Source organism: Papaver somniferum, unplaced genomic scaffold, assembly GCF_003573695.1.
Source record: "Papaver somniferum cultivar HN1 unplaced genomic scaffold, ASM357369v1 unplaced-scaffold_133, whole genome shotgun sequence".
NCBI classification, from domain to species: domain Eukaryota; kingdom Viridiplantae; phylum Streptophyta; class Magnoliopsida; order Ranunculales; family Papaveraceae; genus Papaver; species Papaver somniferum.
This window is the reverse complement of record NW_020622492.1, coordinates 16,010,120-16,017,383: the sequence shown is the minus strand read 5'-3', so window position 1 is coordinate 16,017,383 and position 7,264 is coordinate 16,010,120. Positions and strand designations below refer to the sequence as shown.

General features: G+C 37.9%; 1 long non-coding RNA gene across 1 annotated transcript; it reads left to right on the top strand.

The window, feature by feature from the left end:
* The first annotated feature begins 3,030 nt into the window (after positions 1 to 3,030).
* LOC113333719 lies at positions 3,031 to 5,186 on the top strand. Its single transcript, XR_003352252.1, has 2 exons — positions 3,031 to 4,074; positions 4,172 to 5,186. It is a non-coding gene; the product is annotated as an uncharacterized LOC113333719 (long non-coding RNA).
* Positions 5,187 to 7,264: the final 2,078 nt, after the last annotated feature.

Below are 7,264 nucleotides of genomic sequence, written 5' to 3'. Positions count from 1 at the left end.
GGAAACCAATACATATGGTATGATCCATACTTGTGGAAACATTGCAGCGACCAAGTAATAAGAAGGTGCGTTCCCGAATGTGAATTTAATTATATATTGTCTTTTTTCCACTCTTATGCTTGCGGAGGAAATTTTGAGAGTAAGAGAACCGCTCACAAGGTGCTTGAAAGCGGTTTCTATTGGCCAACCTTGTTTAAGGATGCATATATATTTTGTACAACTTGCGATAGGTTCCAAAAAACAGGCAATCTAGGTGCTCGAAATCAAATGCCACAAACTTTTATTCACTTTATTGAAGTTTTCGATGTATGGGGAATTGATTTTATGGGTCCTTTTGTCAACTCCCCTGGGAATTTTTATATCTTACTTGCTGTTGATTATGTCTCTAAATGGGTGGAAGCTAAGGCCACCCCAACTAATGATTCTAAAGTGGTTTCAGATTTTGTGCAAGCTAATATTTTTGCAAGGTTTGGAATTCCAAGAGCCATAATTAACGATGGGGGTTCTCAATTCAAAAACAGGTTCTTACAAAACTTGTTGAAGAAGTACAATGTGTCGCACAAGATTGCAACACCTTATCATCCCCAAACAAATGGACAAGCCGAGGTTTCCAACCGAGAGGTGAAATCCATACTTGAGAATACGGTGAATCCAACAAGGAAGGATTGGAACATGCGACTTAATGATGCTTTGTGGGATTATAGAACTGCATACAAGACACCTATTGGGATGTATCCTTTTAGGCTTGTGTATGGTAAACCTTGTCACTTACCCGTGGAGATTGATCATAAGGCGTTTTGGGCTATTAATAAATGCAACATGGAGATGGATGGTGCTGGAAAGCAAAGGAAGTTACAACTCCAAGAGCTAGAGGAGCTTCGCAATGATGCATTTAAAAGCTCACGCATTTACAAGGAGAAAACGAAGTCATTTCATGATACTATGATTTCTAGAAAACAATTTTGTGTTGGGAAGAAAGTGCTTTTGTTTAATTCTCGCTTGCAATTATTTTGCGGGTAAATTAACGTCACGTTGGATTGGACCTTTCATTATTACTAATGTGTTTTCTCATGGTGCAGTCGAAATTCGTAGCATAGCTACAGGAAAGGAATTTAAAGTTAATGGGCACCGGTTGAAACCATACTATGAGAACTTCTCTTCCGAAGTGGTGGAAGGAGTTAATTTGGTGGATGCAATCCCTCTGGAGGAGTCATAGAAATCAAGGAGATAGTCGGGCTGACGACTTTAAACCAAGCGCTAAGTGGGAGGCAACCCACCGGTTTTGTATCTTTACCTTTATCTTTTTATTTTTTTAAGTATTTTTATCTTTGTTTTTGCATATTATTTTCGTAATTTCCCACCTTGAACTTCACTTTGGATGAGTTAATTTACATTGAGGACAATGTAAAGTTTAAGTGTGGGGGAACATTTATATGTTTTTAGAGTTTGATGTTTTTTAGTAAAAAAAAGAAAAAAAAAATAGAAAAATGAAAAATGAAAAAAAAAAATGATACTCCAAAACATAGAAATATGTGCCTTTAGGATGACACTACCAATCTATGTGGATGAAACCATTTTGGTTGCGGGAGCTGAGGAACCCATTAACTACAAGGGATAAAATTATTCAAGTGTTAGAAATAATATGAAATTTGTTACCATAGCTCGGAATATCACCATATCACTTTCTGTTTTTACTTTTGCAACCTTTATGTTATATCTATGTGATTTGGTGGGTCACTAACATCGACTTGTTATTGTTGTTAGGACGAAATAGTGTGATTGAGTTACTACAAAAAGAGAAAAAAGAAAAGAAAAAAAAGAGACCGACCAATTGACCAAACGGAATAAATTTGACACTTGGATAAAGCAATATGTGTGTGTTCTCCTTGTCTCCGTCGCCTAAGCAAGCATGGAGTGCAGGATCCAAGGGAACTATCATGTAATCTGCTGACAAGAAACATGCGCTTGGATCCACAAGATCCAATCATGATGTCAAAAAAAAATGTTATGGTGCAATAAAATCGACTGCTGGTTCCCTTGTATATGCCAGTGAGTCGATCCAGATTTAAGTTTATTGACTGCTGGTTCCCTTGTATATTCCAGTGTGTTGATATTAGAATTCAGACCAGTAGCTCAATCCAATAGGAGTCATAGGTTCATCATTGGCATCGACCTTCAGACAGATATGGGAAACATCGATCACTTTAGTAAACATCGCAACTATCTTTATCCATTTACATCTTCTTTATCTATTCATTTGTGATTGTGGTTTGTTAGTTTCCGAGATTGTGGCTTGTTCGACTTTCTTAACAGAGCTTAATTTATATATATTAATTTGGATTTATACACCATTTTGGATTCATTCATGGATTTGTCACAGGTAGATGGAGTTTGAAAAATAGGTTTTGTAGGGAAACCTCTTGTAAACCTTCACGAGACTATAACTCGTCCACTAGGGACTCCTAGGGGTTCAAAGGATTGTTATTTATGCTAAGAGTAACCGTAGACTCGATGAGACGGAGTTGTATGTATTTTTCATAATTATTTTGTTTGATTTGCTCGAGGACTAGCAAAGTCTAAGTGTGGAGGAATTTGATAGGTGTATAAACACCTTAATATTTATCTATTGTTTATGCTTTCTTTGCTAAGTTTTCTTGTAAATTATGTATCTTATGTTTGTTTTTGAGTATTTAGGTACTTTGGAGTCATTTGGAACAAAAGAAGAAGAAACGTCGCTTAAAAGGACAAGGCGGATTATTTCTCATTATTTGCTTTTATTTCTTCATATCTGTCTGAAAAGCATGTCGGCTTTAGTGATGCAATTATTGTCTGAACAGCATGATAGCTTTAGTGATGAAAAGACATTGAAGAGAAGAAGTGAGCCTGAGAAATAAGAGACGGATGTTGTTGGTGAAAGAATTCAAAGAAGAGCAAAAGCGTCATTTCTGGAGAAAATGTTGTTGGGAGTTCGACCAAAGATAAAAGGGCTACTATGGAGTCACTAAATGTTGTCACTTTGGTGGCCTGTATTTTGCTGGGTGCTTATAGCACTTCTTATCATTACTACACCCTAGAACTCAGATGAGCATTCATTTCTCAATCATTTGGGTTCAACACAGAGAGAAGAGATGGCGGCACTAGTGGTATGAGAGGAAGAGAAATCGAGAGAATTCAAGGACAGATTGAGGAGATGAAGAACTGAATTTGATGATGTTCAATGATGGAGAACCAAAAGGGGTTTGTTGTTAATTACAGATCCAGTGAAGAACACAAAGAAAGGGGATCTGAAGCAGAGTTAGGGTTTCTAAAGCTCAAATTAATGAGATGGAATTGAGAATGGGTTTGAATCTGCGATTCAGATGAAGCTGAGCAGTTAATTAGGAGAATGGTGATTTGGGTTAGCTCCAAAGATGAATTTACAGAAGAAGGAAGTTAGGGTATTGTTCTGTTGAAATTCAGGGGAAATTGAAGAAAATCTGGTGAGATTGTTGTTGAGTTTTTGAACTGAATCAAATCGAGTAGTTGATAATAAGGGTTCGTGGTTGTGGTGATGAATTGGTGGATGGGTTCGATTTGCAAGTCTGAGACAAGGAAGAACCTGGTGATACACTGAAATTGGTTGAGTAGATGAGTCATATGATGTGCAAAAGGAACTGACGATGAGCTGCAGTGGTTGAGCTAAGAAGAATGGATGCGTTTGGAACTGATTTACAGATGCTCATGGTGGAGGTTTGAGGAATTGGTAATGCAGATTGAGACCACGAACAACAGGATACAGGGAATGACTGAATAGAACGGTAGTTGAGTTAATGGTGCAGGAATGGCTAAAATGAAGATTGCTTTTGCAAGTGATCAGAATTGAGCTGCAATGAACTTGCTGGTGATTGCAGCTCACAGTGATTGAAGTGATGAAGCTTTGTTGGTGGTTTAGCTGCTTGCAGCTGAGATAGGTTATGTGCAGATGGTGTTTGAGTTTTGGATGGTTGGTTTAAGCTGAACTGGAGACGAATTTGTTGCTCAAGTTGTTGCAGCTGAGAAAAATGAATCTGAGAGTTCAAGAAGTGATGTTCATGGGTATGAGTTGATAGTGCCGAGGCTGCAGTTTATATATTTTTTCTATAAGGTGTTGGTTTGTTGACTTGAGGTGATGTTATGTTTTATGTTGTTGCAGTATGGACTAGATTGTTCAGGTGCAGGTCTGAATGATTGCAGGTTGAGTTAATGTTGCAGTTCTGCTGGTACTGGAAGGAAGTTCAAGGAGGTGGTGATTCTGGTGTTTTGAATAAGAGATGAATGTATGCTGCTGGAGAGTTAGGTTGTGGTGTTGCAGTGATGGTTGAGCTGAGATTGCATGCAAGAATGAAATAGGAGGATGTGAACCTATACTGCAATGGATTGATGGTCCCAGAGAATCAAGACATAAGCTGTGAAGTGTGCAACTGAGAAGACATGGCAGTGGTAGTATGACTGAGATCGTGATCTTCAGATGAAGAAATTGGTAAGATGGGTCTGGAGGTAATGGTAGCAGTGGCAGTGAAGTTACAGGGATTGGTGTTGCTAATGGGAGTGATTGTGTACAGCATGAAGAGATATTTGGACAGAATGGAACTGTGGTATGCACATCCATGATGGATGGATTGAAGCGTGATGATGGTGCAACACAATCTCAAGACAATGCAAATGGCTCAGGCCTGGGCCAAGACCATTCAGCCCAGTTAGCCGAGTCAGTAGCTGACTCTGACATTGACTCGGTCTGACTTTCTGAGTTAGTCCAGTTGAACCGAGTCGACTCAGTTGACTTGACTGAGTTGAGTTTTGACCGGTGACCGGGTAGATTTTGCCGGTTACCTGAGTTGTTTTCCGATCACTTTGCCGGCCAATTTCCGACGCTGGTACCAGCTTTTCGCCGACATGTTTTTGGCAGAATTTCTACATGGGTTTTTCTCACATATGGGCTTGATGAATTTTTATTTAATGTACTTTGAAGACTAGACCTAATTTCGGGAAGCAAAGGATTATAAAAGAAAGACTTCTACAACTTGGATATCACGTATTATTTTCTACTTGGAGCTTTGGAGAGAACTTCTTCTAGGGTTTACTTTCGTTTGTTTTCATCTTCTTTATTTTATTGATTATGATTATGATGAACTCCATTATTATGAGTAACTAAATACTATTATTGGTTATGGGATAAAAGTTGATTTCTCAAATATGTTATTTGAATCTATGGATTAGTTTTGTCTCAATATTTTATTGTTTATGATTCATGGTCTATATTGTTATAGGATTTGATTGTTTGATTGGTTGAGTCCGGAATCAATCCGATTTGCATTCATCTCTAAAGCTATATTAGGGTTTTCAATACGAAAAAGTTGTTTGTCCCTGATTTTAAGTAGCATAATTGTGGGTAGTGCTTGTAGCGACATATCCTACTAGTCACATATGAATCATAACCTTGGTTAAATCGAATTAGTGCTTTTGCACGTTTGATTGCTTTGATTAGTCTTATTCCATAAATCTTAAGGCTTTTAGGGAGTTAAACTTAATTGTGCTTTTATACTTTGGGTTACTTTCTAGGAAGAATACACATATGCATCTTTTAATGTGGTTGTGATGAAATTAGGGAATTAGCGGGATATTCTTGCGATCAAGGTATCCTAGGGCTTTTAATAGATGAGAGATTAAAATATCAATTCTAGTCATTGATGAAAATACATGTTTGTGAATGATACTATCCCATGACCAAAATCTTCTCCTTATTGATTATTCCAACTATTTGCTTTGCTTTGCATTATTTTATTTTATTTGCTAAAACAAAATCCCCCTTGGTTATCTTAGAAACTGAAAATTACATAACAACAAAAGCCTCTTTGTGGATACGAACTCTTTCCTACCACTTACTATATTATTGTAGTTAAGTAAGAAAGTGAAATTATATTTGATGGTTGAAAACCGATCAGTGTATCCGTACTCCTTTAAGGAACTTAGTTAACCTCAAGCTAAGTTGAGGGAAGAATCCTATTTTAGGAAGGAATCCTTGTTAGGCAGAATTCCTAGTTAGGGAAGAGTTTGTTTTAGGCAATACTCTTAGTTTAGGAAATAGATTCCTAATAGGAGTCTTTGGTCAGCTGAGTACGATGAAGGCTATAAATAGAGGCTTTGGCTAGTAGCTAAACACACAGATACTAGGCACAAAAAACCTAGGAGAAGCTTGGAACAATATTTGTGCAAGCTAGCAAACAGTTTAAGGTTGATCCACTGTTTAGAGAGATTGTGAGCGTAACAAAGAGAGAATTGTAATTGTTTTCTTTTTCATAATCTAGAGAAGATATTTTCTTCGAATTACTACTTGTGTTCCGTTTTCTAAGTTTCTCATCTATTATTATTCTGAATTCTACCTTTATAATAATAGTTACTAAGGTATAGAGATCATACGTATCACGGGTACTCCATAAGGTGTTGATCGAAGAGGGTTTGAGCAGGCTGTAAGACTGAAGGCTTGGTGGTCCTCATTGTAAAATATAACATTGAGACACCGGTACAGTTGCACAGTAAGAGTAATTCAGACTGGGGATCTTTCAATCGTTTGACAGACTCCATTAAATCAATTGTTTTGTTGACCCTGCTGTGTATCAAGTTGATACAGAATTGAGTGTCCAAACTAATAGGGCCTCCTAGTAGTTTAACGCCGTCAGTTGGCCTGCTTATATGAGAAGGGAAGACGTCTGCACAAAGGCTCCTAGGATCGATTGTAGGCCAGTGCAACTCAGTTCTCTGAACATTAAGATATAGCCCTCTAGACTTACCTTCTGACTGAATTATCCATAAAGCTTTAGATACTTCTATGGTATCTCATACGATTGTTCCATCATCGAGATACCATTCCTGCAGGTCAAGCTTACATTGTGCAGCAATATAGGTCACAATAGGGTGAAGAGTTAAGGCGAATAGCAGTGGCCCTAATGGGTCTCCTTGTTGAACACCCTGTGTTGATGCTAAAATAAACTCGTTGTAATACAATTTAGAAGGTGTTCTGTAACAGAACTCGACCCACCTGGATATGCCAGGGCATCTGGATCTAGCCTCTCTGAGTAGCACAGATCGATCCACAAGGTTAAATGCGTTACTAAAGTCAATGAGGAGCATTGATGTATTACTATCACTATGATTATGCTCCAGGATTCGGTAAACTGAGTGTATAATACCTTCCCCTCCACACGGGATGCCAACTCCAAATTGGTAGTCCCTCAGGTAAGAAGCCATA